Source organism: Nipponia nippon, unplaced genomic scaffold (assembly GCF_047370975.1).
Source record: "Nipponia nippon isolate SJK-2023a ecotype South Korea unplaced genomic scaffold, ASM4737097v1 scaffold_11, whole genome shotgun sequence".
In the NCBI taxonomy this organism is placed as follows: Eukaryota; Metazoa; Chordata; class Aves; order Pelecaniformes; family Threskiornithidae; genus Nipponia; species Nipponia nippon.
In genome coordinates this window covers 6,592,940-6,607,771 of record NW_028262302.1, presented here as the reverse complement: position 1 = coordinate 6,607,771, position 14,832 = coordinate 6,592,940, and the positions used below count along the sequence as shown (strand labels likewise).

Sequence of the window (14,832 nt, the reverse complement as noted above, 5' to 3'; positions counted from 1 at the left end):
ATCTTCATCTAAAAACAGCTGCAGTAAAACACAGACAATCAATTCAAAACAAAAGGTGCTATGAGAAATTGTCTCCTGTTATGCAGGATACTCTAAGCTGGAGGTCCCACTTCCATCAGCCACATTATAGGCTCTGCTAATTTAAGAAAAATATATGACCCTTAAAATGCATGGTAAATCCAACATCATTTTCAGGAACGGAAAAGGAAAATCTGGACTGAACGAAGGGCTTCTCATTAAAGGCTCTTGCCCTACCAAGAAGAAACTAGAATAGGCTTCCTTTTCCCTCCAAGCCTTCAACAGGATGCAATATTTGTGAGATGTCCTTACAGTCCTGACAAAAATTGTATGAAAACAGCCACCCCTCTTTACGCTTAAGCTATTTCCTTTCACATACACAAAAATGCAAGAATAAATAAAACTCTGTCCAAAACAAGAACAGTCCTATCACAAATTTTATTGCAATTTAAGACCTATCTTAAAAACAAAAAAGAAAACAAATAAGAGACAATATTCACATGAAAAAGCAAAGTAGCCCTCTTTGCTTCCTACGTGCACATAACTTCGCGACTTTATGAACAGATTCTGTGTTGTTTGCTAAAAACTTATGGATCAGGAATATTCTTTGTAGGACGACAAAGTCATCCTAAGGGTGAATAGACTGAGATTTGCCAGGATCCCACAAAATGAACATGATTTCTTACATATTTATTCCTCCCCCATTCAGAAAGGGAGCGCAAGAAAATTCCAGCTCAGCAGGGACACAGAGCCATCGCAGGTTGTGTGATAACAGCTTGCCACCTGCTTTTCGCAAGTTGTCTTTGCAAAGTGCAAGGGGCACTGAATAGTAAGGTTGCCTGTGGTGATAGGAATGCACTGAACAGCTCAGTATGCAAAAGCACTTACTGGTACACAGTGCTCTTCACAAAGGGCACTGCAGAATGCTTTCCACACTGTGTCAGAAGTGCTAGGAGAGGAAATATTAGTGCGGGTGTCGCAGGAGGAACATAAGCACTTACAATCACAACAAAAGAAGGTATAAGCAAATACAGGTACAACGCTGCTCATAGCAAAAAAAAAAAAAAAAAAAAAAAAAGGGTGGGGGGAAGATAGGAAACTTAGCAGCAGTCAGACTAGAAGGAGCATTTCTTTGCAAGAACAGCAAGGGTTAACAGTGGCATACAAGCTCCGGTCCAGTCAAGATAGGGTCAAATGATGTGCAGTGAAAGTTTCAAGTCCTCAATCCCCCAGAGCTTGTTTGCTAATTACATTTGCAATTACAAACATGACAAATATATTATTATACAGTGTGTTCCACCTTGAGCAGACATGTTTCTCCTCACGGACAGTCACTGCCAACAGCCAGACTCTCAAGCACTGGAAGAATCAAAGTGCACTGTGCTCCAGCTGCAAGGATCATTTTGTGGGCATCTCTATTGCTCTGAAGAGACAGGGCAAAGCTTTAGAGAGAGGCAGCATAGCAAGGATGGAAACAAACACGGAGAATAAGTTACTACAATTTAATACCTAAGAAGTAAAACTTACCAGGTCAATAGCTATAACTAATAAATAATACTAAATTATGTTCTGTTCCCGATGACAGGCACAAAGCACTTTACACATGCAAGCTACACAGAGATGACTACATTCACAACTCAAATGCAGCCGATACCGGGAAGACAGAAAGAAATCAAGGTTTTCCTATTTTCGGCAAGGTCAACATAGCCAAGTACGGCTAATATCTTCTTCGTTAAGCCCCTGCGCTAAACAAACAACCATCCGATTCATAGTTTGCCATGAAGCTCTGATCTTTCAATTTTTTTCCCCCAGTTTCTACAGCAGCATTACCTAGGAACCTCGCTGCTGGGTACTGGACAGATGCTAAATTTACTTGCTCACACTGCACAAACTAAAAAGTCTGTTGTGCTCCCTGGCTGTAAAGTTACCATCAATAGCTCCCTGGAATAAAGAACAGGTCTTACTGGGAAGAATTTCCCAGTCTCTGAAATCTACAGTGGAATTGTTGACGTGCAACACTAGCTGCTGCTGTGACCCCCAACTCCTAAACCGGGGAGCACAAGTTAGAAGGAGAAGCTGGGGAAAGGATTTGGCTTTCATATCCGAGCTTTGTCACCATCTTTTTCTACTTTTACTATTTCTTTCATTAATTAAACCTCTTTTAGACATTTTACGCTCTTTGGAGAAATTCTACCATGCTCCCAACAGAACCTGTAAAGTTCATCTAGTCTCAGGTTTAAACCTTTTACCTTCTCCCTTCTTCCATTTCCTAAGAGAGCTTGTATCCTTTGAGCCCTGGAAGATTTGGTAAAGAGACCCACTGACACAATGCATAATACTTCTTATTAAACTGAAATGACTCGAAGAATACAGGTGTCTTCAAATGACATGAAATTCTGAGCAGCAGTAACAGCACGGAAACAGGGCTGGGGAATAACAGCGGAAAGGGCACGGAGAATAGAGCACCGCTCTCTTCGAGAGGAAGAAAACGGGATGTGAAATCTCTGTCACAGCAACTTTCTCTGATGCAATCTCTCCAAAGTCTTTCCCCTCTCAGGCTAAATGCAATATTAATTGATTACTTCAAATCAATACAATGAAAAAAATCCTATTTTTTAAATATATTGATCTTTCCATATTTCTCAATAATTGATAATGATTAGATCATCTTTACTTTTACAAGTGGAATTGGAAGAGGAGGGAAAAGTTAATACAAATACTTTAAAGGTACCAGTTTCCTCATAAACCTTTTGCTCAATAAGCTTAGTGTACCGAGACCCCATTCTTTGATGGGAACCTCTTCAGGAACCCAGTAACTAGGCCATTTCCCTTACAGAGGTTTTTCAATTTATTCTGTCAATAAAACAAACAACTCCTTCCCCGTTCTCCCCAATTAACAACTCCTCCCTATCCCAGACTTTCAGAGATACTCAGAGCAGACAGTTGTATTCAGCTTCTCTGACTCAGATTTCCTCCCATTCACAGAATACGGAGATTTCCAGTAACCTCTGAAATCAAGTCACATTTCCTCAGTCTGCGCATTAGACTCAGTGACAACAACTTTGTTAATTCTCTGTCGCAGGGTCCAGAATTTGCTCCTTCATTGACCTAAAATTCCAATGTTATACCCTTCTGTCTCTCTATCAAATATATAACTTACTCCTTTCAACTTTTTCCTTCTATTCATAAAATAATTTTCATTTTTATCAGATCAATGACTCATGTGTCTTTCTTGTACATCAGAGGAAACAGTGTACGAGACACAGCATCTGGCAGGATGCCCTCATTTGCCAATGATTTTTATTTTCCCTTCATGATGGTTCCTTGGTCAGTTTCTGTCTGTCATGTAGAATATTAATTAGAAACAGAGATGGCAATTTTGTAGTCCTATCAACATTTCTAGTGGCAACTATAACTAGGCAGAAAAAAATTCTCTGGGCTGCAGAAGTTAATATGGAAAAGTAAAAATGCCGTATTTCACTCTCCTTTGAAACAGCCTTAGGTTTGCATATGAGAGAGATGCAACACCAATATTCAGTATGACTATACATATGTATGTGCATACTCCTACACATAAATATTTATAGATACACATATGTGTTTGTGTGTGAATATAATCACATCTTTTATATGTCAGAGTGTACCTTTGTGGTGTCTGCACACGCATTCCCTTCCCGCTGTACTGCAGACAGACGTTGTCAGTACAGTGTAACTAATGTATTCTCGCCATATGCCCTCACCTGAGAGACAAACTGCAGGTACAAATCATTGTCTTTGTTAGTTTCCCAATTCAAACTCATGCAAAAGCTTCATCCTTGGAGCTGCATCACCTACCCCAGAAATAATTCCCCCAAAGGTCAGTACCAAAAGGTAGTAAGCGGTTGCTAAAGACTGGATTCCTAAGCAAGAAATTAAATACATACGCTGCCTTAGGACACATGCACAGAGAGTCAAAATTAGGAAGAAGCAATTTCTTACTCTCCCTGCAAGATCCTGCACCGAGGGAAACACACAACCCGCTGATCAGAACTTCCACAGGCTCCTGGTGTGATCACGCAGATCCACACACACAGGCAAAGGAAAGGGAACTTTCACTGCTTGAGGAAGACAGATCCAAAACCTGAAGAGTGGGATTAGGGACAACTAATTTCTTTGCTTAGTTTTGGGTCTGAGTGTTAGAAAAATTAAGTTCTTCTTAAACTCCAAGGTGAAGGGAGTCACCTGTTCTCTCCTTTGCCTTGTTCATTCTCTCTCTCTCAATAATTGTGAGGTGAAACACAGTTTCCAGGTAACTGTATGGATCATGTACTGAGTGACCACATCCACTTCTCTTCCTACATTCTACTCTTCCTCCTATTTTTTCCTATAGCTTAAGAAGCAACTAAACAAGAAGAGACAGTTTGCAATATTTTTAAATTCACCCCTAATTTAAGCCTTAATTTGACAAAAATTGCTGTCCATGTAATTAAAAGCAGTTGTTTTGGTTTTTGTTGTTTTTTTTTTTAAAAAAGGAAAATAACTATTAAAATCTTTTCAATGGCTAGTAGTCAGAAGAGTAAATCAGTACAATAAGGATAATATGCTCACACAGCTAGGAAGCGATACAGGCACAAATGCAATACCTGTATTTACGTTATATGTTCACAATATAATTGTGTTACAGAGGGAGGGAAAAAGTGGCTAAAGGGATATATATTGGGCCAACTTTTATCCTCAGCTACAGGAATACAATCTGAAATGTAACCTTAACAAAACCAGAATGTAAATCAAATCAGTACCTGATACACTGCACATATACCTTTAAATACACTGTATTTTTAGGCTTCTCACATCTTTTCCTCTCTCAACAACTTTTTCCAGACTTAGCCATACTTTCCTGCATCGTTGTACTCCTTTAATCAAAAAAAAAAAAAAATTAAAGAGAGATTGAAAAATAGAGGTTGAGATACTTTAAATGATATTTCTGTCTCTCTCTCCCCCAACCTCAACGATGTTAAAGAGAAGGTTAGCTGGCACACAGAACCAAGCCAAGCACTTCTCTAAACAGAGAGCTCTCCAACAGTTTCTCGTCTCAAAAAGCAGCACACTCTGCCTACTGTAAAGCCGTAGGGGCTCAGCGGCACTTCCCCCAGGGCCACCTTCAGCTGTCTACTCAGCGGCCAAAGAGTTGTGGATATGGGTAAGGTGCACTTGATATTATTGAGAGCTGACTCAGAGCCCGTAGAAAAGTAAACCAGGAGAACAGTAATCCAACGTGCAGATTACTTCCTACTATTTTCATGTTGTTTGAGTTCCTTTTCTCAATTCCAAAAGTAGAAAAAATAAAAGGAAAAAGTTAAGAGACAATATAGTAAGTGATGAAGATCTAGCTTTTGATTGTGGCATTTTGCTCTTTTTTTTTTTTAATGAAGGTAAATGCACTTGCTATTTTTGCCTTAATATTAAAAGACTCCCAGCGGCATACAGAATACATTTCCCTTAAGAAACTGTTTGTTTATTTTTAATTCAAAATGGAGCAGCCACAAGTGAAGCACCAGTAGGGAAAAGAAAATCACACGGGTTAGATTATTAATTTCTATTAACAATACTGTCTCATTTTAATGAAACTGCTGGAAGCAGGGGATTAAAGGAAGAAGAAATGAGTGTAAGGACAGATGGAATATCAGGAAACAAGAGACAGAAAGACAGATAAAAGACAGCTGTAATGAGGAAAGAGAGGTACGTATCATTGTGGGGTTTTTGTTTGGTTTTAATTGTTTCAATTTTACTAAATACAATGTGTTCTTAAAACAAAAGCAATGAAATAGGCAAAATTACTTCACTCCCACCTCTGATGACACCACAGAACCTGCATAGGTGACACACGGATTAACATGCAAACACACAAAAGGGGACTCTGCTCAGGGTGAGATTTATCGGAGAGGAGAAATGCATTTAAAATGAATTGCTCCAGTCAGCTGGATGCGAACGCTGAGAAAATTTTGCCTTGTTTCCTAACTTCCCCAAAAGGATCAAACCAAACTTAACATACCAAAGTGATTTTAAACACAGCATTACCAGGCACAGCCCACAAAGAGCAGTAGCAGGTGCTAAGGTATCAGCCACCGGTCCCAGCTCGGGATGTCTGCTTGCCAGCCCTCCGACTCACTCCACTCTTTCCCCGGGCAGGCTATCCAAACAGTAAGCTGCGGGAAACTAAATTTCCATAGGGCATTTGAGGTGAAAAACGGACTTTTTTAATAAAAGACAGTGCTTTAATGGATCTACTTTGTGTAATTTTATACGCACATCTCTTTATAGACACCTAGTAATTCATCTAATAAAAATCCTAGCACAGATGGAAAGTAAAACTGCGCAGAAAGGACTGCCAGCGCTCACTGTTAGCTGCCTGTTCCTAGGAGATGAAGCATTAGAGGGAGAAGTTACAAGGCAAGAAAGAAACAGACCGACACGCCGACCCCCCAGAGCGCTCCTCCGCCGGTCCCGCCGCACCTGCGGGCGGCCGGCCGCTCGGACACCCCGGCACACGCCGTGCCCCGCGGGGGCGGCCGGCGGCCGGCGCTGCGGCAGGGAGGCGGCGGGGCCGCGGGGTCGCTGCCCCGGCCCCGGCCCCGGCCCCGTCCCACCCGCAGCGGGACGCAGCGCCGGTCCCAGCCCGCCCCCGGCCCGCCCGGTCCCGGCACGGCACGGCACGGCAGACTCACTGGTTGTGGTAGCCGAGCGGGTCGGAGATGCACAGCTCGGAAATGTCCATCAGTCCAGTTTGAGCATTCCCGGTTGGAGGAGAAAAAAAAAAAAAAAAAAGAAAAAGAAAGAAAGGAAAAAGGGAAAGGAAGAAAAAACACGAGAGAAGAACTAAACTGCAGCGGGCAGGGCGGGCGGGGAGCCCCGGGAAGGGGAGCCGGCCCGAGCCCGGCGGCGGGGCAGAGGCGGCGGGGAGGCAGCGCCGCTCCGCTCCCGCGCCCGCGTGCGGACACACTGGCGGCGGCAGGAGGCGGGCGGCGGGCGGCGCGCAGGACACGGCCACGGGGGATTTCGCCGCCCCGAGCCCCGCTGTAGCTTTAACGCCGGGAGACGGATGGAGACGGCAGGGCGGCGATTGGCTCCCGCGCAGGGGCTGGGCTTGGAGCGCGGCTGGGGGAGGCACGGCCGGGGGGGCCGCCGGACCCGGCACCGGCACCGCAGCGCGCCCGGCGGCGCCCCGCAAGCCCCGGCCCCGGCCGGCGCCGCGCTCCCCCGGGGCAGGCGGCGGGGCGTCCCAGGCCGGGGCGTGGGCCGGAGGAGTTGGGGTGCCGTGCGGGCCGCTGACCCTGCTGGCCCTGCGGCGGGGCCGCCGGCAGCGCGGGTGACACGAAATCGCAGCTCCAGCCCGGTCCCACCACGGCAATGACGGCAGCGCACGCTCCCCTTGCCTCTTACCCGCTAACCGGTCTCTGGTGGGCACCGGCCGTAGAGCTCGGGGCTAAGCAGAACCTCGAGGTGAGGGTGCCCCACGGACTGGTGACAGCTGGTCGCGCCCCGCAGGGCCCTGCCGCGGGCAGCCCACGCGCGCAGCACAACGCACCGGCGCGCCGCTTCCCACACGCGTGTCACAGGCACCGCTACACGCAAACACATGACTCCACATACACAGACTTTGTGCACATGCACAGACCCGCGTCTCGCACTGACGCAGCCTAATCGCTGTACCAAAACATCTGCTTCCCCGCACACACACAAACTCTTCAACGCACGCATGCAAGAGAGTGCCCGGGTCCCGTTTCAAAGCAGCGTAATTCAGGTGTCGCTTCAGCGCAGCTTATGAAACCACACTGGAATAAATCCTGGCACATGAGATCACAATCAGACATTGAGGATAACAGCGCATATTCCCAGGCACACAAACCATAGATGCAGACCCTCAGAAATCTTCACAAACATCACAACTGGCACACACAACTACCTTCATGAAAGACACATTTTCAAAGCTCTGCATACATACTCGCTGCCGTTGGAGTCTCTGTGCTTTCACAATACCTGCACGCATTTTCACACTCATACGCTTCCACTGCATATTTAGAGCAACGTACCAATACCTGTCCGTATAAGCACGCGAGCCTCTCGGGCAACATGCCTAGCACACGCAGTCTTGCACTGAAAGCCTGTCTCACCTAGAGGTGCCCCACAGGGTCTGTTTGTCCCTTGCTACCTACTGTCCACCTTCCAAACTGCGCTCATGCAAACCTCACTTGTCTCTCTCCTGTGCGTCTACTTCATGTTTAGATGTCCAGTGCTCAAATATATAAAAATATCCTTAACAGATAAACAAGAACCAGAGGACTTTCTAAAGGGAAAATACATACAAACACACTTGGATAAAAGCTTCATTCTCTTATGCCAGGCAAACAAAAAGAAAAAAATAGGAGCTAAGAGGATATTTCTTAATATAAACCCCAGAATCTAATTTGAGGAAAGGGTGCACAACACCAGGAGGAGCAAAGGGCAGACTAGAGCTTTTCAGACGAGGGGGCCGATACAGCATGGAAGAAAACGCAGTGTGGTTCAGCTATAAACATGGCAATAAGCACTGACTAAATTAGGCTAAAACTTTTAATACAATAAGTATTTGTAGAAACTTGAGAATATTCCAAAAAGAGGAATGGCCAAATTCACAGTCAGTGTAAACCATCCTTGCTTTATTGAAGTGTATCAGTGCAACTTCCTCACTGCCTCCTCTACCAGAGATCTTAATAAATGCCATACAAACTAATGGTATGCGCTAGCATGTCCCCAGGCCGTGTGGGGACAAGCTGTGTGATTCTGATCAACTATACTTAAGACAGGACAGCCTAAGGATGTCAGAACAGAGGTCTTTTATGGTGAAAGGTATGTATGAAGCTGGCACAGAAAACAGGTTAGTTGAGAAAATGGGAGTCAGAAAAGACTCATCCACACTTTTAAGACTACAGCAGAATCTGATTATCTGAATGTTGCAGGTGACACACTTCAGAGTATACATCTTTCCAGGAAGCAGGATTAATACAAGTGGAACATATACACATATACCTTTGTACACCTAAGTGATATATCAGCCCAGCAGAAACTCTAAGATTCTTTAAATGTTGAAGGGACAGAAGACAAGAGCTTTAGTAGGGCATTAGCATTAGCAGGGCCCCAGATTGTAAGCAAGGAATCTCACTGACCACATCAGAGAACACCTGACCCCAGCAGAGGCAAGAAGGATAAAACCAGCACCAGTGTGCTTCCAACAAAAATCTGAGGTCAGAGAGGGACTCGGTGATGGCCTGGTTGCCCCACGAAGAAGATTCCTGATGCACAGTAGTAAGAGAGGCTGGAGGAGGCACACAGGGTCAGGGCCTGGGCTGGCCCTGACCCCGGGTTCAAGAGCAGTCAGGGTGTTTGCAGGGAGCTGATTTTGATGGAAAGCAATTTTCTCCAGAAAGATACTCCCTGGCTGGATCCTGACTGTGCAGAGATGAGCTCTGGTGTGGTCTCTCAATGAATGGGAGACCACAGTGGGAATGGCCTGGCAGGCAGGTCCTGCTCTTCCAATAGCTGATGTTTTAACTTTGCACTTTAACTTTTATCCAGGCTGAGGTGAGGCAAGCAGGGAGCCATGTGATCACCTGGCACAAGGTCCACAGGGCCAAATTAACTGATATAAACAGTACAATAGTGGGTTTGTACTCTGGAAATGGGCTGCTGCTGACAGAGGACTGCCTGGGTAAGGTGGGTATTTACAGAGCGGTGCAGAAATGTAACATTAATCTCTTCTGACTCAGTGCAAATGGACAAATGGAGCTTCCCCTGCGTTGAGAATAGCTGTGCAGAAGCCTGGCTCTTCCTTTCTGAGAAGGATAGAAGGGAATAGTTTCTGCTGGCTGGGCCTATCTGCCAACCTGAATTCCCCAAGAAAGAGGACAAGAGTCCTGCAGGCTCATTTTGGAACTTCAGGAAGCTTCATCTTCTTTTGCAAACCCCTCCACATGCAGCACTTGCTGAGCTCTTCTCACAGCTTTAGCCAATTTCTCTTCCCCCCAAAGAATAAAGAAGGAAACACCGATCTCAACATGCCCATCCTTCCGATATGTGTGTTTTTTTAAAAAGTACCAGGACAAGGTTAGAAAGGACTGTAAGATTAAGCTGGCAGATCTGGACGCCAGAAACCTCAGTTTGGGTAAATACAAGGCAGAACTACAGATGCAACAGCAGCATTAGCTTGCCCTGTGAGCACAGCCTTTGTTTGCTATCCCAACCGAATCCTGCCCTGGAACCGCTGCTCTCTCCCTGCGGCAGGGGCAGGAACAGTCCTGGCCGCTCAGTCTGTGGCCTCTGAGCACAGCATACCCACAGGTGCTCTAGTCAGTGCTACCCATTGGGATGACTTTTATAAGTCTCTGGCTTTTGAAGTCACCAGTTCTCCTCATGCCTGGTCCAAATGCAGAGCAACAACTTTCCATCAATGTTACCCTCAGACAGAGCACAACTGACATGCGATAGGCTGATGGAGCTATAGGCAGTCTCAGTTCCTTGAGGCATGCAATCCCCCTCCCCAGAAAGAAAGCAAGAATTGCGAAGACGTCTCTACTTTTGCTGGCTCTTCCAAGAGATGACGGATAGAGACTTTTTTTGGAGACTTTCCCCCCATACTTTAACGACTAATCTGTTTTTGATAGATTAATTTTTTACTTTTTTTTTAAACTTTTATCATGGAATAATGATCAACTTTCCAGCAAGCTGACTGATTGACTGACAGAAATTTAATTTGGTCTAATATAGGAGTAACCTCCAAATCATGCCAAACAAACTTGATTTCACTTGTTGATAACACTAGTTTTTTGTGAATAAGGAAAATGCAGCAGAGGGAGAGATCTAGTTACTTTTGGGGGTTTGGGATTTTTTTCCCTTTTATGAAGGCCCTATTATTGTATTCTCACAAGAAAGTCAGCAAAGTGGTATCTGCACAGGGCAAAAAAACATACGTAATAATTAGGAGACGTAAGCTCCTAATGGCAGAACAGACTTGCGTGCGCACATTCTTATCTTGCCTGCTGGGGAAAGAGGAGTTCAATGACAAGAGACTTTTCCCAGCCCCTGTCTCATTTAAGGAAACAACAGTTACAGAAGGGTCATTGTGATGAATTTCGAAGACAACCCTTTCACAGTTTTGAGGCCAATAGTACTGCTTGGACTTCACACAAGTCACTGTGTTGCATGCCCCGATCCCTCTGGTTTGCAAGGCTAGTAACCCTGGAGAGAAACTTAGGTCCCCTGAGCACAGGTCCCTGATTGCTGGTAGGCTTTCACCACTCCCGCATATATCCCCTTCCACAGCAAACAGCTATCCCAGATACAGACTCTATCCATGAGGACAAAACAGCCTTCTTTGTTTTGGGCTCTGTTTTCCCTTACTACACCCAAACAAAAGAGTTTGCTCTTCCCACCAAAGGCAATGTCTTGTTTTCTACCAAACTCCAATAGAATTTTTTTTTTCCCAAAAAAACTAATTGGCCTTACGAACAATATGCTTCCATCTAAAAGGTATCACCACCATCACTGCTGAAGTTCAACATCTATTTAAGCAGGAAATAGTTTTCACATTGTAATTTTTAAATAACTACCCATCTGAACATCCTTAGACAGGCTTCAAGCATTACCTAGTCTTTAAAACATCTGTGTTATAATTCTCAACCTATAGACTGCCAAATCATGTCATAAAGAGGTTATGTGGCTTGCCCCACATCAATCTGAGCAAATCTGTAGCAAAGCAAGAGCCTGAATACAAATGTTTTAACCCTTACTGTCCTGCTTTGAATGAGAATTCTCTGTCCCCAAAACATGACCTTTCATTAAGTTCTGTGCTTGGATACAACAGTGTTAGGAGCCCTGCGATAAGACAAACATAGTCCCTACATTGCCAATGAAAAGTCAAGACTTTCATTTAATAACTCCTATTTTTGTAGGGCCAATGCTGTCTTGTGTCCTTCTGTACCTGCTTTTGTCTTTGCAGTGTTAATAGCAGGGCTCCATTTCGAGAGCTCAACGTGTTCCTGCTGACGTCTTAGATGAAAGTGCACATGCAGACACACACAGGCACAAAGACGAACCAGGCAAAGCCATACTAACTTTTGTAGAATTCAAAACAGGGCATCAAAGTAAGAGGCACGTGCAGAGTATTTTACCAAATGGGAAAGAATAAAGACCATGGGAAGAGAGATATTGTTTTCCAGATTTTGGAAGAACTCATAGCAAGAAACATACAGAGAGGCAGGAGAGGCTGGGATTATGCCTTCTCCTCTCTCTTGCATCATCAGTTAGCTAGGGTATTTGATAGGAACTTCTGTCCTCCTTGTCCAGAAATACTGCACCGTATCTGCTTTCATGTTTTGTCAACCTACTTCTTAGTCAATCTTTGCCTAACTCTTGTTTAACTAAACAGACAGAAGCCTTCCTCAAAAAAAATAGGTAATTACAGAGGTAGATGGATCTCCTAGACTTAGAAGATTTCAATAGAGAGCTGTGATCCAGCTCCAGATTTTGACCTGTTGCTGATCTGTTCCCTGTGATGTATTACGCTAACCCTCAGCTGGGCCACTGTGGTCAGGCAGAACACGACCAAGACATTGACTGGAAAGTGATTTTATTCACACTGACGGCTATACATCATTTACTAGCACACTCACTGCTGTTTCCCATCCTCTTTCCAAATTGCAGCAAAGCAGAAATTAATCCTTCCCCATCCATGATCCCAGGTGTCCACAGAGCAGTAGCTGGGCTATTTGCTCAGCTACCAGGAGGAAGGAGGAACACAAGGCATCAAGGAATCTTGGAAATACCTCTGCTTAGCTGTCGCCAATCCTCCAGTACGGAAGCTTTCCCAGTGTGGTGGTTCATCCTGTCAGATGGGACATGAAGTCAAACAGCATCTTTTCACCTTTAGCTTTGCTACCTCAGTACACTAGCTTCAAGTCCTGTATCACAAAAGGCCAAGGAGGGAGGTCAGGAGAACAGGGGATGCTTTTTCATTTCGCTAATTTGAGGAGATGATTTGCTGCTTCTCTCTCCAAGCCCATGCACGCCAAGCCCATGCATTCTAATCACTTCAGGACCCTAACATTCACAGTACCAGCTTACTCACTGAACTGATCAAAAGAAATATCTTGTCTTGTCAGGAGAAATAACAGTTACTTACTGTTATGCTGCAAGCAAAGAATTAAAACATTTTTGGCATGTGCATTGATAATGCCAAGTGTCTGAACCCAGAAAAGGAGTGGGGCTTAAAGAACCAAAGTGCTTCAGAGTTACTACTGTTAAGAGAGCCTGCCCACTAGGCAGCAGAGATGGAGGGTGACTTTTCCAAGTCTGTGATGGAAACAGGAACTTAAACACATATAAGATAACTTATTTCCCAGCAACAGCAATGGGGTGGCTGCAGTGGCCCAGACTTTACTGTTTGAATACTATGACGTGACAAAAAAACAGTGGGTAAGCGCACAATTTCCTCTTAGCTGGGTTCTCTGAGTAGGTAACAGAGTCCTTTTGGAAACTGATGTAGGCAGTTATAAAGAAGCAAAGCAGTGAAAGGACTTTTCCATCCAGGGTATAAGGGATGAAGAAAGCAAGGATTAAAGACCTTCTTTTCCCTGCAGGAACCTCCATCTGGCCTCATCTGGGCACAGTCAGTAGAAGACTATTGACTTCACCAGGTCAGCCAGGCCAAATACAGAGGAGGTCACTGACAGTGGATCTATGCAAAACAGTGAGATGAACCCGCAGGTCCCAAGTGACCTTAGGAAACCTGATGCATGACAGTCTGGAAAAAGCAGAGATCATCAGATGGTCAAGACTGCTCTCCTGGTCACCTTCTCCAGCCTCAGAATATTCCAGTTTCTAACAATAACAGGCTACAGGTTTTGGCTAGAGCCAGACATGACAGAGGCCAGCTTCCTTCTGACACGCTGTATCAGCAGCACAACAACTGCAAGTCTCCTCTACTCTGGATCTCCAAACAGCTCAGTTAAGTACACGACCATTTTGAAGATTTGTTCTGTACTAACTTTAGTGTTTGAACAACAATACAGATTTTTTTACAACTCCCTCTTGAGGTTATTTATCACTTGAATTACATTTATTTCACTTTCTGGACAAGAGCAAATTGATGTGACAGATTATTTGATTAGACAGCTTTGCCAACAAACACTATCCCAAGCTTCTTAACATACTTTTAACTTCTGAGTTCCATCAACTGTATCCCATTCAGACACCTGCAGCAAAACATGTTAGGAAATCACTGCTCTGTCTACAAGTCATTAACATTCAAACACCCTGCCTACAGACCACAAATGATCATGGGTTTGTGGTATTTTTTCAAACAGGAAATGGAAAAAGAACAAGAAAAATAATCCTTGCCTATACCACAAAACATCATTGAGAAGAGGCAGGGCAACTCGGGACCATATAAACACGTCTGCTTTAGCTACACAATATATGCACATACAGTATCAAGAGGGCAGCCAGTCACAAGGACACAGATGCTGGTTACCAGAAAAAAAGTTTTTCTATGCAAAGGAAAGAAGCCTCACTAGCTCAGTCCTACTTCTGTTATGCAGCCCTGTGTACTCCAAAAGATAGCAACCTCTCTCATGTGTGGAAGTACAAGTCCCTGGATGTCTCGAAAAGATCTTATTTACGTGACTTCCAGGTCTTGAAGTTTCTCAGAGATCCAGGCACAGAGGCAGTTGTGGGTAGTGGTAAAGCCTTCTCCTGATGGACCTGAACACGCGTCACTGGATTTCAGCAAAAATGCCTTCATCC

The 14,832-nt window shown here is 44.6% G+C and overlaps 1 protein-coding gene across 3 annotated transcripts in view; it reads right to left on the bottom strand.

The window, feature by feature from the left end:
* The window catches only part of ESRRB (estrogen related receptor beta), a 148,258-nt gene that overhangs the window by 82,268 nt on the left and 51,158 nt on the right, over window positions 1–14,832 (bottom strand). The gene's annotated exons all lie outside the window — the stretch shown is intronic.